The sequence below is a fragment of the Bombus flavifrons genome, chromosome 6, assembly GCF_040668555.2.
Source record: "Bombus flavifrons isolate JBK064 chromosome 6, iyBomFlav1_principal, whole genome shotgun sequence".
In the NCBI taxonomy this organism is placed as follows: domain Eukaryota; kingdom Metazoa; phylum Arthropoda; class Insecta; order Hymenoptera; family Apidae; genus Bombus; species Bombus flavifrons.
This window is the reverse complement of record NC_138447.1, coordinates 2754365-2773074: the sequence shown is the minus strand read 5'-3', so window position 1 is coordinate 2773074 and position 18710 is coordinate 2754365. Positions and strand designations below refer to the sequence as shown.

General features: G+C 39.5%; 1 protein-coding gene across 5 annotated transcripts in view; it reads right to left on the bottom strand.

Annotated features, from left to right (window-relative positions):
* Rbp6 (RNA-binding protein 6) overlaps positions 1-18710 on the bottom strand; it is a 766744-nt gene that overhangs the window by 136968 nt on the left and 611066 nt on the right. The gene's annotated exons all lie outside the window — the stretch shown is intronic.

Genomic DNA, 18710 nt, shown 5'->3' with positions numbered 1-18710 from the left:
CCAATTATTAAATTTTCTTAAGAATAAGGTATTGCAGATACAGAAGTAGAATTTTTGGTTGATATTTGTAATAAAATGGTACATCTGACAATTAACTATGAATTAATAGTTAAATCGCTTGGAAGATTCCAGGAAACCTAAAAAGTAATAAATAACAAACGTAGGAAAACATTGAAATTGTGAAAAGTGTTTTATTACCATGCTAAAATATGTATATCATTTCACAGGCACAAATTGTCACGGTTACATTTCCGCAGATTCCAGAACAAAAGCGCGTGATCGCGTTGTAAACAACTATGATAAATGTACGACCTGCAAAAAGCGACAAGCGAGGCGCGACAAAGACGTCAGAACTTAACGTCATAAATTAGTAGTGACCCTTTCTTGGTATTACCAAAAAAAAACCTTCTACGTGTCAGAAGCCTAAGTGGCTCGACGAAGGCGTTATGGATCGTAAACAACCCTGTAGAAATAGCGTAACAGAACTCGTGAAAGCGCAACAAATTTTGAAGAGAGGTCAGTTTTCCTGCCCGAGGAAGAAAATTAAAGTCATACGATCCAAAAATAAATAAAAACCTATCCCCCGATTTTCCCCTCTAATGTTACCCCTGGTCGTTGCAATATACTGTTCAATTAACTAACCATTGCCGCGCGCCGTCAACTACAAGATACAACCAATAAAATCACCCTCGTTAAATTTCCACGCTTCAGCCTCGATCGTGCTTGCTACCCCTAGTAAAACGAAAAAATCAGACATTTCCCGGATCGAACGTTAACCTAACTACCTCGAACGATTGGCGACGGTAGAGGGTGGGACGCAACCCCTTGGAATCGGAGATAGGATCGCTTGTATTCTTTCCGGAAGTACATGTGTGCCGTAAAGCACAGCTGGACCGAGATTTACGAAGCCCGCCGCCGAGAAAAGCATAGCAAGGGGATTGAGAACAGCGGGAGTTGTAGCAGGTTGGGGTTGTGCGGGGGTGTGTTGTCGGTAACCAAAGTGCAAAGAAGACAGAGAGAGGAGACAGAGAGAGAAGGAGACAGAGAGAGAGAAGGAGAGTGAGAGAGGAAAGTACAGAAGCACAAGAGGCGGAAAGGCGAAGCGGCTAGTAGGATTTATGGGACAGGAGAAACAATAGGGATTACCTTCACCCCCTGCCACCCTTGGAGTCGGGCTCTGCTTTGTTCCTTCGCACTTCCTGCGAAAGGACCGCAAGCACGAAACGATAGAAGTGGCGGTCATGCGTTGCTACCAGCAGTAGCACGTGAGAACAGACTCGAATTATTCGGACAGGAGAGAGGATGGACGGTGCGCGCAATAGAATCAAAGGCGGCGGAGAATGTAGAGAGGATGAGCTAAAAACTGTAGTACAAGCGGCGTCGTGGAGGCGGGAGTACATATTAGATTATGCGATTAACACTCGATGGACTTCGTTGGCGAAGAGACAGTTTCGTCCCGTTTGCATCTGTCAACGTAACGTAATTCGGTTTGCCGGTTTACATAATACGTTCCACGGCGAAAGTAACATCGGAGAGGCGTGTCGGCGACCGGATAAGGTTGCGTTGATTTAGGACGCCGCAGAAAAATGTTGGTCAGTTGAGGTAGAAGAAAGCGGAGGATGACCGATCTTGCCGTCCTTCCTCGTTCGAATCTTGGATGGCAAAAATGGAAAAATGTTGAAAAAATTTATGCGCTATTGCTTTTATTACTGCGTGTTTTGGTAATAATTGCAGAATATTCGAAGCTGGCTCCGTGAACATAGCACTAGAATTCCTTTAATTTTTATAGCATTGAAGCGAGAAATCACATACACTAACAATCATTCTTTCATATTTTCCTCATACTTAAGAAATTTTGTGATAATAAAAGAACGCGATTATGCGTGTGTATGTTGAAAATAACTATGCTTGCTCTTTAATAATGAGAGCACATGTTAGGAGCATGGAATAACATTTTATTCTAACACGTGGCCTCTTCAAAATTGTCATATTTACAGCGTAAGGAAAGATTGATACAAAAACATCCATCCACGCTATCGTCCGGATTTAAGACCTGGCTGTTCTCGACACAGGGATTTGTTTGAATATCGTTAACTGTTTCGCAGACACGACAGGGGAACCGGAGGTTGTAAGCCAAAAACGCTTGGACCAACAGATTGTTGTTCGTTGCTTCTAACAAAAGAGCAGTCGCATATGAGATTTGCAGACGCAGCAACGTGGCGCTGCGTCTTCAATGAAGAATGACTCAAAGCGTGATTGTTTTATCGTGGGACCTGTGCCTTTTTTCTTTCTTTTCGCGAAGAAAAAGGATAACAGCGGCGAATCGATACTTCAAAGACGGTGAGGAATGTGTCCAAAGCACCGGGGCATACCTCGGAGATGGTGATTATTCATCGAAATAATCCACATTCTGTTGCTTTGAAAGTCACGAAACATGCCAAAGAATTGAGCATCTTAGACGACATTCGTCTCGTTTTTTACTTTCAAAAGAACAAGTAATATTATACGACAAAAGAAAGGACGATGAATGAAAAAGAAAGATAGAAGGAAAAAAGAAAGAGACGGAATGAAGCTTTTAAAAAAACAGAGGAGGCATCACAGCGTAAGGAAAGACTGACACTAGGGACGTCTCGCTATTGCCAAGTCTTTACCTCCTTCGCTGTTTTTCACAAAGTGCACGTCTTTCCATTATTTCTCTTGTTGTTTTTCACCTAACGCACCTTTGTTGCAGCACACAGTGCGCTTCTGCCAGTTAAATCAAAGTCTGAACATTCCTCATTTGATGATCCTGGATTCGTTCGATAGATCTCTTCTTCTTTGACGGCATGGAATGTGGTTTCAATAAAAATTTAGCGCGATATGATTTTGCGTAGGAATTTAAAGCACCTACTCGAAATCGTATTCGACAATATATTCGGAGAAGAGTTTAGAGAGAATGACTCATGGGCTTGACTTACGTTACAGGTAAAAATAGATGTTTAAATAATCGATAGGCGTGGGACGCGAAGCGAGGGCGAAACACGAAAAGGGGATGATTCGATCTCCCTGAAGTAGAAACAGTAATACAATTCAATTTGATGAAAGCCGAGATATTGAAGCGCGAGTGAAAAACGAAAGGTTAGGTTAAGACAAATGGTAGAAACGTGGAATAACGAATGTCCATAACATAGCCTTACATGATCTACTAGATTAACAATCAAATTAATTTACACGGAGTGCATAATAAAATAAAAATACAAAAACTGTATTCAGCAAGCCCTTAAATCATCATATTCAAAAGTAATAATTTTCATACAAAGTGTCTCTATTATTTATTTCTTCTGTTTCGTTAAAATAGCACCAAATAGTATGTATGAAACCAAAATGTCAAAAGAATCAACAATTTTACGGTGTCACTGAAATCTTTTTATACGTGTAATTAAAAACAAACACTCGAAATGAAAATGAAACAATATAAATTCTTAAAACATTCCTCGGCCTCGGGTTGATCTCTTTGATCATTCCAATATCTGGTTGGTTGCTCGGTGTTCCGTTAAAGACAGAAGATTGTACCACATTTCCCCGGCACGGAATTATTTCAACTTTTCTACTCTTTTGCCTCTTGCTAGTCCGCGTAATATCCTTAGGGCAAGAATGGCAAAACCCTTTCCGATATACTTTGATGTCCTCGAGTTGTTCAATGGAATCACCCTCTGGCTTTGACTCGTTGAATCGATATTAATCTTCCTCTCAGATTGTTCTTCACGATTTTCTTGTCGTGCCTCCACGCTCAAGTTATTGCTTTCTCGTTTAAGCTACGATTATAGGAAACATTTCCTTGATTCTACTTTTCGATGGATTTAGCGGCCAGTCAATTATATGAGATATCGTCGAAAATATTTCGCTACTGATATTTTAGAAAATTAATTATCGAGCAATGGTTAGAATGGACGTTACTCACTCGTCAAAATGTATTTAAACCAGAAACCAGAGATATTAATTTTCATTCAGTTCAACGCGTAAAATTTCTATACACATTTATAAAATATAGGTATGAAAATATAATTTTTGATATTGAAAGCTAATCGAGATACGTATGAACTTCAACAATGATTACACTCTCGTCCAATAGGTTTTTCTCATGAAATTTTATCGCAATATCGGTTGAATTGAATACAATAATGAAGAATTAAGCCAACTAACAGTTATATACGAAAAACCAATACCACTGTGATTGATTTCAAGATTAAAATTTGCGAACTTTACGAATTTGACTTTTTCTAGTGCTGAAGTGGGTGTATATTGTACCTGATAGACATCGATGAATATCGTTATTCTCGATATTCAATTAAAAACATATTTTTTATCAATATCTGAAAAACTATTGCAATTAGAAGAATTGTATAAACAATATAAATACTATTTATTATACAAATTTAAATATTCTGAAAGTTGTAAGCCAATTTCCTATAATTTATTCTACAAAGGCAGTTTTATTCATTTAAGTCGCTCTTCTACAAACGGCGAACAAATTAATAACCTGGAATAATATGTAATGCAATTCGAAGCGTCGTTGTAATTTCTGCCGAGCTTCCATGTTCCACACGGTTGATCCACAAACGAACAATACCGAAAGGTTGTAGAAGGAACAAGCGGAGAAAGACGCGAAGCAGGGTTGTTGTCCCTGAGGAGCAATCGACTTCTGGTGAGTGGGCGAGGTGTACCTTATTACAAGTTCGATTCTAGTGGTGTTACAGCTCTCGGTGGGCCGTGTTGTAGATTGCTGTCTTACGAGTCCTGCCCTTTCTACCACCAGCAGCCGTTCCCTTTTCGCAACACGCACACACACATTCACACACCTCGTATCATTTCCCGCGACAGTTTTCTTCTCCCCGTCGCTCCAACTGGCTCTCTTGTTTGGCGAACTAATTTAAAAGGGCGTCCGGAACTGGGTCAAGAGTGTACCCTTTACGCGGACTTTTTGCATTTTGCTGCTCTGACATTTGTCACAAAGTTCTTGGGTGTAGAGCACCGTGGAAACCGGCGACCTCCAATTACGGGCGCGTAGCCAACGATGTCGTCGAGAATTATGCGTTTCGAAAAATAAGAGATACTATCGAAGATAAAGGGAATTCAAACTTTACGATATTTACATAACGTTAAATACACGTTAAGTATTATCGATTTGACGTAGTTTGAGGTGGGTATAAATAACTTCGTCATCCTTCATCACACAAAATTCATGTAAAACTTTGTAGAGTTAAGAATTTTGAACAAATTTTACTTGAAATATCTTTCAATATATTGTATTTTCATTCTTACATTAGCATTTCCTTATATTACTTTCACGAGAAATGTCAGAGGTGGACTAATACTCAAGTAAGTAGAAATAAACAGTCTATGATCAGACATATTGTACTGTGCTAATAACTGTACTTCCTAGCAAGATGCAGGGAAATTTGTTGTTTACATGCAATTATATAAATATTTAGAGAAATTCGGAGATACCAGAACTATGATATTAGCTCGTGAATCCCATTTCATGTGTCTAGTGCTTGAAAAATCCTTTACATGGGTGATATCACTATTGATTGATTTAAAATACAAGTGACGGTCATCATAACAGTTCACATATTTACAAAACTTACTTCTTTGCTTTCTCTGAAAATATCTTTACTTTCTGCAAAAATAATAAATTCAATTTTGAAAGTAGAAATACTCCAACATGGACAGTGATGTTCATACTCGCATTGTGCGTCGTTGACGCATTGCAACCCTGACGCGACGGCCGAAATCGTTTCCATTTAAATCCCTGACGTTCAAGAAGCCGATGAGTAGACGGAATAATCTAATGCGATAATCGATTCCCGCAGGAAGACCGTAATTGCATTTACGGAGACGAACGGAACATTCTAAAATAAACAGCGTTGATGGAGGATCGCGTACGAGCTCGCCCTACCGTCTCGTGAAAGGTTTCCCACTCTTTTCTTTTTTCTTTTGTTCGTTTTTCTTCTCCCCTCCCCCACTGTATCGCCAGCTCGTAAAACGACGTGGATTTAAACGAAACTATACCGATTTACCCCTCCGGTAACAGAAGCGCCGCTACACAAGCAGCTCTAGGATTTCCAGAGAATGCCCTTATTCCTTCCACTCTCTCTTTTTCATCCTCTTCCTTTCCTGTTCGCTCATTTCCTGTTTCGTTCACTTTCTCCTTTCTTTCTTGCCCCCTTATCTTGGTGCTCCCTTTACGGACGATCGAGGGTAAAAGCGAGCCAGCAACCGGGGACTTCGATGAGTTTCTCCTTTTTATTCCAGCCATTTCGCGTCCCACGTCGCGTTCTATCGCAACCAACACCCCTCTGTCCCTACAGATTCAGTATGCAGCGAGCTGTATTAAATCTTCGTCGTTCAAAACATTTCGACTTCCCGCTTCGAGCCTCGTCTCTGATTCCAACGCACGTTGCATCCACGAGGAAGCTCGTCGACGAGCTGTTCACCCGGACACAATGGTTCTAAAAGTATATCTGCGATTGTTGGGTAATAGTACTCCTTCAGTGTAACACGTGACGGTTGCTCCAGTTAGGATGACAATGGTTTATTTAGTTTTACTAGCAAACTATATGTCACATACAAAACTTTATAGAAAATTTGGTGCTGTAACTTTTCTAATTAGATTTTGATCTCAATAAAATAGTGCAAAAGGAAATATAAAAATATGATTCTAGTTTGTACTAGATAAATTGATAATTATAAGTATCTATTCCCTTAAACTCGGGAAATTAATTTCAGAGGAAAAACACTTATCAAACCGTACGCAATTATTTTACGGAATATCAAAGTTTGGTATCTGGAGGCAACAAGCATGGAGTAATGTAACGACAAAGTTAATTCTGTATTTTCGAAATTGTCCCTTAGCGGCAGCCTGAGACCACGAATGTTACGGTGAGTCAGGACATGACAATGAATAATTCCGTGCAGAACACCAGTCGCAACGACTCTCACGCACAATCAAGCGAATTCGGTTAGCGACACACTTTTAATGTGACTCGTTGATGAAGCGAGAATTTCTGTCAGCTTCTCTTTCCTCAGGATTATCCGAAACGCTGTTAGATGCTAATAGAATAAGGTCTAGACTAAACGAAATACCAACGAGTTATACTGTGTACAAGACTAACTTCGAGTATAGTTAAATATCAACTTTCTCATACACACGGCGACAGATTTGTTTTAGAAATATGACGTAGACATACACGTATATACTCAAGTGTTAATTCACAGTTCGATTCAATTCCAAATTCTTTAACGTTTGTATAATTTTTTGTCGTAAGTTTTATCTTTTTTCGCGGTTCTTGGTTAAGAATCGTATTTCTCTTTTCGTAGCATTCGAAGATTCGCTTACGATCTCCCGTCAGTCTTCATCAGATCTTTTATCTCTCGGAGGAAGTTCGAAGATCGGGAAGGTTATTTACGTTACCTTGTTCAATTAGGCGCAGCCTTTGGAGGCCATTAGCGTTAATTGAATAAAGTTTTCATCGAGGTACCATTAAATTAATACTGGTGCAATTAATATCGGCGGACCAAGTGTTTTCGTTTGCTTCAACGAAAACCTCGCGTATTTCGGTAACCCATTTCGAAATTACCCCTCTCGTTAATTCGAGTACACAGATTTTACAATTTTTCGCCTACCATCGAGTTTCGTCGACTTATTTATCGACAAATGTACAAATACACAACCAACGAATCACCTCCATTTCTTATTCGTCCTCATTTCGCCAAGGTTATACAAGACTGGCGTTTAATCAAATACAATCGATCGTTCCACAGCAATGGACCTCCTTGATTCATAAATGCCTTTTTTTACTTCTAGTATTTTTTATTTCTATCCCTGTAAATCGTTCATATTAATTATAATTCGCTGGTACAATTCGATTGATTGAACGAAATAATAGAGTTGCAGGTAAAATTGTCGACTCGTTCAATTACGCGCGGCGAAAAGGCTAAATATCGCACGACGAATTTGTTTGGACGTAGTGCCGAGTTCCCTCCCATTTCCCTCTCTAACCATACGTATATGTATATATGTATATATATTTTTCTTTCGCTGTCGGCAATAATTAGAAATAATAATTATCGGTCGATGAAAGAACTCGGCATGTAAGTCGGGACCGAACCGAGCTCGAAATAATAATAGTCGTGGCTATAATAGGGAAAAGCAGCGGTCGGATTAATTTGAGAACCGCGCCAATTAGAATTTTTCCGATCGCGTCGGTAAAAACATAATAATCGTGAAATATACGACAAGGAAATAAAAACAATGTACGCTGGTAACGCGGTTTTAATGAAATATACAGCGACTTCCTGATAAACTGCTATTTCGTTAAATTATTTCCCTCTTTGTCTGCTTCTTATTTTAAGAAAAAATCTACATGTGGCTAAATTAATCAACATTTTTTCACTGAGAAAAGATACAAACAAACATGAAATAATAATTAAACCAAATAGAGATTAGATTGAAAATTTCATTCGAAGACCACAGGTGAACAACACGATATAAGCCATATTTTCTATCTTTCATAGGAGAGCAATTTTTATATTCGGCGGTATCACCCAGTTCCGCATCGAAGCTACTTTTTTTGTTTGATTTGGGAATTATATACGTGTTTTCGTCGTCTTTTCGAATATTGGTAAAATATTAAGAATGTTAATTACATAAAGCTGTATTAATTAAGTTAAACTAAAATAACATTAATTTCCTATTTTCAAAGGGTTTATATCTTCAAATCACTTTTGATTTAGATTATTCTCTTCTTTAACAGTTTCATATCCTTTTAATTACCGAGTGACATAACAGTTAGAAAATTGAAAAAAATGTCTTTTTCCTGTTGTTCTCATTTAATAACTCTCATAATGTCTAACCCAACTTCGCGTACATATATAGCATATTTTTCAGAAAAACATAAAAATGAAGGACAAGATACACGTACATATGTATATAGTATGCATGTACTATATGTAGCGCGGATTCCTTTTCACCGGTGCGTTACAACGCTTTAATTCTCCTCCTCAAATACGTTCGCCAAACATCTCGCACGAGCTTGCAAAAACGCGGAGCTCGCGTATCGCGGACGCGCAGGGGAACGAAAATTCGTCTAGTTGCGGCGTGCATTTGAGAATTAAATAGAAACGAGCCGCGGAATCTCGACTCGGTACGGTGATTCTTCCTCTTTCGCCGTCACGGAAAAAGGTCAAAAAGGGAACTAGGAGGAGTAGGAAATACAGAAGAAAAAGGATAAATAAAAAAAAGGGGAGCTGGAGAGGGTGGAACGTAGATGGAGGGCGTCTGGCCACGTTAGGCAGAGAGTATACGCGCATCTCACATAATTTTCCGCAAAAGTTTCCGGCGCTCCGCGCAGGCATCGTTCAGCTTAAATTCATTTTTGAGCACCAAGCTCAGAGGCTCGGGTTTCCACATCTGCGTACGGAGCTGGTTTCGTTTCTGCCCCGACTCGTGTCTCGTTCTTCCCCATTTCGTTTCGTTTCGTTTCACTCACTCATTCACTCTCTCTCTCTCTCTCTCTCTCTCTCTCTCTCTCTATTCCGCTCATGTCCTTCATTCCTCCTCCGCCGACTTTATCGGCCGCGACTTAAGAGGTAAACTACACAGTTTCGCAAAGCTTTTTCATCGGAACACGATTCTTTTTTTCTCCATTGGCAAACGGAAAATAAGAGATCCGAGCACCACCAGCTCTGGTTATCCGCGAGCGAAATCCACCCTTTAAAGTTTGTAAGGAATCACCGATGCAATCTCCACGCTCGATAATTGTTCGAAGTATACACTTTCCCGGAATGATTTCGGTGATTCAGTGGATTTTCCGGTAAATGGAATGTATTAGATATATTTTAATGCGGATCGAACGAAGGTTGAATTTTGAAACGACGAAGATGGAATTTTGATCACATTTTTATGTCACGAATCATCTTTATTCAGGGATAATTATTGGATAGATATTAGGATAATGGTACTTTTTTTACCACAGGCAACTCTTCTTCGGTCAAGAAATGCATTTATACATGTAAACTCTCTCAAATTTACTATAACTTCAAGAGTAATTTTTCATCAACATATTGAAATTTTTATACGTATATATATTTAGGATAACAAATACAATAATAACATACAATTTCAATTCGTTGTTCAATTCAAATCACGTCCGCTGATCGACAAACATCGGGCGCTGCTTTCGTGGATCTTCGAAAGACCGCCGGAATCGTTTAGACAGGCCATAGCTCGCTAATTCCAACAACAACGTTTCCTCGCGCGAGGTTTTCCCGACAGTTCTACGTTTCCTGCGAACATTCCGACGAATAATGATGCGGAATGACGAAGAGCAGAGGTGCGGAACAAGGCGGTGGTGAGTAAAGAACTTAAGTAGCTCGCAAAGAGACGCAAACGCAGGAGGGTTGATCCGTTTATTCAGCGGCTCGTAAGCCGGTTCCAGCTTCTTCGTCGGCTCGAAGAGAACGCGCGGTAAACTTTCACGGAAAATTCGATGTTGCGAGCAAACAACCCGCCGTTGCCAGGACTATCAATACACGTCGTGGCTGTCGTTCGATGCGGGATCGATAGCCTGACACCGTTGTTCTGGGAATAAGAAGTCCCCTAGCTGGAACACCTAGTGCCGATCGGATGCTTTTTCTCGCGGGGATTACTTTCTCTTCGAGGAAAGAAAAAGAACGAAGCCAGCGAGTGAAACACCAAGTAGAAAGAAAAAAAGGATGATGGAGAGAATGGAACACTCGTTTGGGCGTTGTTGGAACGAAGCTCGCCGAATCATCGGCGCACCAACGTTCCAGAGGGTAATCAAGCCTTGACTAATTATTCTAACGTAATTCTGAAAGTTTATACGAGCGCTTGAAACCATAGTCGTACGAGTTACTGCTGAATAAACGTATCTCCGTTTACTTCGTTTTCTTCAACCTGCAAATTGGATTTCTCGTGGTATCTGTGTTATGCACAGGAAATAGGTGATTAAAGAACACTCGTGTTGAAATTACCTGATTAGATCGAAAAGGGTACTCAATTTTTGATCACAGATTTCGTTTCTTTCTATTTAGAAATTCTTCGATCGTTAAGAATGCACAGTGATTAGGTGACAGGAAGATTGTCAACCAGAACGCAGAGATTTAATATCGTAGCTAGACGGATTCTTCAGAAAACGAGGGTAGCCTGGCTCATATTTCAGGATTTGATACATTAGATACAGAATTTTGTAACGAGCCAGCGGTGTTTCTGTCTCACAGCTGACACCTAGTCATCCGCATTACCATATTCTCTGACGGCAATTGCTACAAGACCAGAGTATTCCTTTTAACGTAAGCGATCGATCGTTGTAATTTTAATAGATAACCAACACACCAAATCCATTAACATTAACCACTTATCACGAACGACCAACTGTTATTTCGAAGCAAACATTTTTAACCAAAATATTCCTGCGTAAATTCAATATTTCTATTAAAAGTAACAAATTTTAAATAAATAATTAAAATATATCCAAATAACCAAAAATCACGCAGAAACAAGGATTGGAAGCGTTAGAAAGAATTTACCAATGAATAATCGTAGTTTAAACAAAACGCGAGAATTTTTACGATTGTGCAGAGCGTAGAACAACCATGCACCAGCCTCGTGACTGAAAGGAGAAAAGAAAAGAAAAGCACAACGAAAAGATATATCAAACCTGTTCCCTTCGTCATTTTTCTCTATTCATATCCATATATTAAGCAACCTTTTTGTTCCGTGCGAGATCTCCACGCGTTTCGCGTAATTTCCGCTTTTCCGACCAATATCTTGTTGTTGGCGTGCATATAAATAAAAATGGGACCGGTTGCTCACGGAGTACGAAGAATGGTTTATTTATTGACAAAGATCCATTTGAGAAACGCGACCTCTCCTGAAACGCCACGTTCTTCGCTACCCTTTCTCTGTCGAGGCCGTTTTATACGGCTAGATAGCAAGCTCGTGACCCACGACGTGCCAGGCACGAGCACAACCATCGCCAACACGCGGCATCAGCCTGCTGTCTTATGTATTGCGCTCCATCCTAACCTAATGATGTGCCCTGGAATTTCGCTAAACTCGTTCACGAAGGTTCTGCACTGTCTTTTCTCTTATTTTTATTTTTGCTTTCGAATATAAAAAGACTGGTATACTATCCTTTTTAAATAAAAGTTAAATAAAAGTTTTTGTTGCTTAGCTAGCGCTTATCTATTTTTAAGAACATGTTAAAACATTGAAACGTCAAATTTTAGTTTCGAAGTTAATGAAAAGAGAGACAGTGCGAACAAATAATAAAATTTCAGTTTTTCAGGTGTTTCGAAATGGTAGAGCAATGGCAGCACAAACTTCTTTGAAATTTACGCGAGTGTACGTTGTGTAGGTTGATGTGAAGATTACGCGATTGTACATTACCCAATTATAATACATGTAGAAAATCCAAAACGCAATTAACGGTAACCTTATTAATTAATACTGCAACTATTATCTCGCGCAACCGTAATTATTATCCTTATTCTCCAGCGCTTATCCTTATTAGATATGGAACGAATACTGGAATTAATTGGTATTTATAATTGATGGAGATTACGTGGTGTTAATTTGAATGAAGGTTTTAAACGTGAAAGGACAAATAATGAATTTTTCAGTCAGCCAAGATTGTAGGTACTTCAAAAATATGGATAAATCGAGTAAAAGATAACTAAATCGCATCTTCCCAGCTACCTATGATACAACCTAGTCGTTCGAACTAATCGAAAGCGTGTTTACATTTCCGTAAACCTTGTTCTGTCTTCCATGAATTTTTACGGTATTGTATGCGCGATATCGGCATCACGTGATGTCCAGAAGTTCTGCAGAACGTTTGATTTCGTGCACCGCCCCGTAACAGCCCTATCTTTTCCTCGTACGGTCGCAGAATATTCAAAGAGTTGGTCGAATTCGCGTGTCTTTCGATGCTCGTCCCCGTGCACACACGCCATGCCGGGTGGCGTGCACCGGAAGATTTACGTTATCGGATATCGTTTTCCGATTGGCTTTCGGCTTAACTTCCAACGAGAAGTAATGAAAGTTTGTCAGTTGGAAGCATCGTCATTTGAATGTTCCTCGTAACTCTCCCGGCTTCTCCACGCGATCTCCAGAAAATTTTCGACGATTAACCATTCATTGCTTCGTTCTATCTTTCTTGTCGTTACTTTTATTGGAAAGCAAAGAAAAGAAAAAAGAGGAAAGAGTAACAAGAAATCATAATATTGAGAGAATTCATTGAAATAATATGATAAAGCGATATAAAACGCATCATTCGTTTCAGTTCTATTAACACCTGTTCCGCCACTTTGGTGCACGTATTACCAATACTTCTGGATCCAATTACGAACGCGGTAATGGCTGCGAGCACGTGAATTTCTCTTTTAATATCGCAGTTCGATAAACACTTGATATAAAGTTTACAGTGTTCAGTTTTTGCGGTGGTTTGTACGATTTCCCGGTGTAATATAAGAAAATCAGAAAAGAAACGTACGTCGAAAATGAAAACAAAAGAGAAGCACGTAGCTGTGTTCGAATGTGAAAGCATTCGTTCTCGTCTCAACGATCGTCAATGTTGTCATTTTGTCTTGTAACGATTCGAATGAAGTTTCCAGAATGACTGTGCGATAGATTCGAAAGAAATTTGTCGTATCGTGTTAATTTGCCGTACTAATCGTTTCGCTATGATTTTATAAGATGAGATTAATTATGGACTTCGAAATGGCTTCGCAAAGTGGACCGACCGAGCATCGCGCTTCGTCTGTTCGCAAACTTCGTTGAACAGTTTAACCAATGTATATTAAGACGCTAACTTTACCACCAATTTGCACAAAGTGCTCGTAAACTGTGCCGTAGTATGTGCCTGCGTACGAATCCGGACCACCTTGCGCGCGAAAAATCTTATCGTTGTCTCGATGGCGCTTGTGAAGTTTCTCGACTGATATAATTAAATCGGACGAGGGTAATTGGCAACTACGTTTAGGTATCTTTAGTAAAGTAACGAAAAGTTTAAAATTGTAGGTGATTACGAAATTAAAAGATTCTGCTGAATATTAAAAAAAATACTTAAGTCAAAATAACAGTTATTTCGTTATTTCTTAATTACATAATCAGGATTTTAATTTGAAAATCGAACTATGAAGGATCAACTAAAGAGCAGATAATCTAGAATTGTGAAAAATGCTTGGAGCATATAACTTCACCAACTATACGCTAGATTTTTATCATAAAATTCAATATACTGGGATCCCGACTCATACTTTTTACCTTCCTATATAACGAAACCCATATTTTCTAAACCAGTAAACCCTGAAAAGAACTTCATTCAATACGACCTCCTTACGAGTTCCAGAACATTTCACACGTCGGCAGTCTCTTTTCCCTTTGCTCCCTTTAAAAACACACACACACACACCACGCTATCTTTGCACCCTTATCCTACGCACGTTTTCAAAGAAAGGAAAGAGGGGAAAAAAAGAGAAGTAAAAAAAAGTCTTCAGCCCATCGAGCAAGTTCGTTCGTTAAATTTAATGGTGTCACTCATTCGAGGCTAGATGCTACCAGGTGATTATCCAGCCTCGACATCGGCGCCTTGTCCCGATGGTTCTCTCGACATGTAGAATTTGATCGGAAAGAATTCGATTCTCAACCCTTATAAGATCGTCTTACCAGCTGATACGCGCTATCTCGAAGCGAACAGGAAGTTGGATGTGGTTAGAGCGTCGTGGACACAACGATTCTACGTTAGCAAAGTCATCATTGTCGTACATTGTCGCAGTCACGGTGATCTGACTGGTCTAAAGGGGCTGTGAGTCGAACAGGGGACAGAAAGGGGTGGCTAACAGTTAGGAGGCTGCAGTCTCTAGCCCTCAGGGGCTTCTTAATGCCATTATTTCTGGTTTCGTCCGTTGAGACCGTACCATGAACTGCCGGAGAGCAAGAGTTTCCGATAGCCAGCTTGCATTCTCTTTCCTCGTTCAACACGTTAGCCAGGAGAATACACCATCGATAAACCAGTTACGTGCTACTAGGAACGCGTGTCTCTTGTCTCGGGATTCGATTACAACTTCCCTCTACAATACTAACGAGAGATTGGTGTAAATATTGGCGAGTTTCACACTTTTTCTTCGCGAGAAGTGGCCAACTTCGTTGATGTACTCTACGCTGGAGAGCTTCGCGCGGAGGAAGTTCTCTGAGAAAGTTTTTGTAAAAAGACTTTTCTTTTTGATTCTGTAAAGTGCACTAGTGCTAGAGGGTAGAAATGGATTCTCAGAGACTCTATTAACGATATCAAATTAAATTACTCATACAAGAATTGATTTTTGGAAAAGCCGATTTCACATAATCGATAAAATATATACTTTTTTATGCTTTCGTTGACTGCAGAGATAATCCAAGATACGTGCCATACATAACTTTATATAATCATATATAACTTTCTAAATACAATTCAATGGCAATGGTCGTACTTTCCAATAATGGCACACGAATTTCGACATTATAAACTTACGTTTCTGTGACCAAAAAGGGGACAGAGTATCCGTATCTATTTAAATTCCTATTGGTTCTACCGCGTAAATTTTGCGATAAACGTCAGACGCTTTACGTACCGAGGATTTATCTGCGCGGCGATCGATCGGGGCCCGTATTGTGTGTTTTTGGCTTCGGTGATTTGTCGTCATGAAATGCTGTCGATTCTCACTCTATTACCATTGCTATTATTATTCGCTAATAACTTAACATTTATATCAATTATCGGCCCGCGCGGAATATATCATTCACCGCGTCCGTTGAGCCGCGAATTGTCAATACGTTCCAAAACAGTCTGCTGCGAAATTTACTGCCGCACATAACGCATTCATTTCGTTCGACTAAATATTGTAAAGAAATGAGCATTTAAATGCGCAGATATCAGATACACATGTTCGGCTGGCTGAGCAATTCGACTGCGCGAATCGAGACACGAACGCGCCGATTGTTTGGAAGCGGGTCGCTGGAAATTGTTGAAATGTCAATTCGAGCTCGCCGAATTAATTAACAATGGGATAACAAAACCCTCCTTTTTACCCTCGTTATATCAATGAGATACTATATAAATGTATTTCATGGGTACCGATACATGGTGAATTTATCTAGTCATTTAATATAATACATTTACTTGAAAATCAGATAAAGAGTTCATAGTAAGTCACATCTTTCATGCTTCACAGAGAAATGATCTTAAAATTCAATACGTTTTCAATCAATTTTATGTTACCAATTTCTCTCCTTTTATTTGATTTTGGTATTAAATATATGTACGTCGACCCATGAAAGTATTATGCACGCGTTGCTCTGAAATGCGTTATTGTTGCTACGAAAACCCAATTCTCCATCGAAGCGAGCGGAATTTTCGCTAAATTTGTGGCTCCAATCTCCGGGCATGTTGGTCGAGCTTCGTCGATTGATCGTCGAAAATGCAAACCGAGTTTGATCGTTCTTTCCCCGTTTTCATTTTCTTTGTCCAACGAATGGTTTATTCAACATACGTCAACCTTATTTCTCGACCCGGTAACAAGATAATCGTATACTTGACTGGATTGCAGCGAACACATGCGTTCCCGTTCCACACTGGACTCGAATGCATGAAGTATTCAGTGTGCGATGATGCCGTCTGTCGAAGCAGGGCATCACTTAAGTAGAGTATTACGGATACATCGTGAAACGGCTGATTCTTTCGTCGTTTACCGTCTGCATATCCTGCTTCATCCCTCTGCAACCCTTATCCTAAAACCGTAAACACGCTTTCGGCATGTCACGCTAATACCGTTTCTACCTTCTGAGTGAATCGCTCGTAAAGCCGCTGTCTAAAGTCACGGCCGATCGATAACTCGTGGTGTGCATAGGTGCACGTTTATCCGCTATGTCTACACACTTTGTGGGCTTTATATGCGCACGTATTCCAGTTATATACGCGTTACGTACGTGTGCATATATATATATACAGGGTGGTCAGACACATATAGTATCCGATACTCGAACTTTGCCACTATATTCTATTCTTGGTCAGTCATATTCTACCACATCTTATTTTATGCACATCTTCCTTTTCTTTTTAAAGTTAACCGCATATAAAAATCCAATGGGATGATATCGTCTTTTCTATATTTCTTATTTTTTAGTATTTTATAAATATTTTTTAATAAATTCTTAAATTATTTATGTTTGTAGTAACATTTTCTGCTTTAATATATACATAGAACACACCGATAAAGTTTGGCTTTTGAATCAAGGGACACCATGTATATCTATAGGCGTACACGTGTATAAGCGTGTGCGCGTGGATACGTGAACGATCATGTACACGCGTGACTTCGCATCGAACGGCGAGTTTCGACCACCAGCCAGCCGGAAATCAAGCCGTGCTAATAATGACACTGATAGCACCAGTCTGAACATATCTATGTATGCGTACCAGTGCATACATACATGCGCGCGCGCGTGTGTGTGTGTGTACGCGTTGCGGCCGATCCGAGCGTGTCACGCGAATCGTCTGCGTTTAGGAGGGCGCGTTTATTTGCGAGAAAGGATACAGCGTCAGCGAAAGCAAATTGGGATTCGCCGGTGCGCACCGGGGACACCACGTAAGAATTGCCTCTAACGAGTTCATTACGCGCGCCGGATCTTCCAACAAATTTTTTACTCCCCGTCTATTTATTTCAGACTCGGCGTTTACCTGGCATTAGCGTTATCGAACGCTGGGTCTGCGAGTAATTTGCGCGGATGTATTGCGGACGATATAGTGGACGATAATGCTAGAATTTTTGTAGATCGAGTGAAGAGCGTGTGAAGTAGAATGATGAAAAATACTGTTGAGAATTGTGGATCTTTGGAGCCGAGATAATGTTATAGGAACACTAAATTTACACTAACGATTCATATTAAAATAGTAATATATTTATTTCATGGGCGATTCCTTATATATTCATCGATACATACTTGCACGCGTCTCAGCACTTTCTTCCATACCCGACTCTTAACCGACTCTTAACCGACTGTCTAGTTTACAGTCATCTGTTTTTTCGGGACGCCGCGCAGACACATACCTCCACACACTGATACTCACATACAAGCATCTTTACTACGCATTTGACCCAGTCCAGCACAGAAAATTATACATATCTCAACAAATAGAAATGTCTCAAATTTTGGAGAATCGAAAGAGTAAAGGAGTGTGAAGAGATGAGTGAAGAGTGTGAGTTATCCATGATTTTGGTATGGAATATCTTCGATATAGAATGAATATAGAATATCTGATAGGTATAATTATTTCGAATACAGGATATAATTATGTTCATTAAATTGCTATTTTAAATATAGGTTTGTTATTTAACATTCCACTTCTTAAGAAGATTTTAAACCCTTTTAGTAACGAGCATTGAAACCTCTTTCAATTTTTTATTAAGAGACGTCTCTACAAATTAAATCAAAGAAAGAATATTAGAATGGATGGGAAACTGAGTCATGAATTGCTTGTATCAGTATTTCTGCACGAATCTTAAGTTCTAATCGAAACATCGGTTTCGTATAGATTAAACGGAAATAATTCACTCCGTAATATTTATATCCTGTGATACTCCTTTTTCGTTTCTTCTGACATAACAGCTCT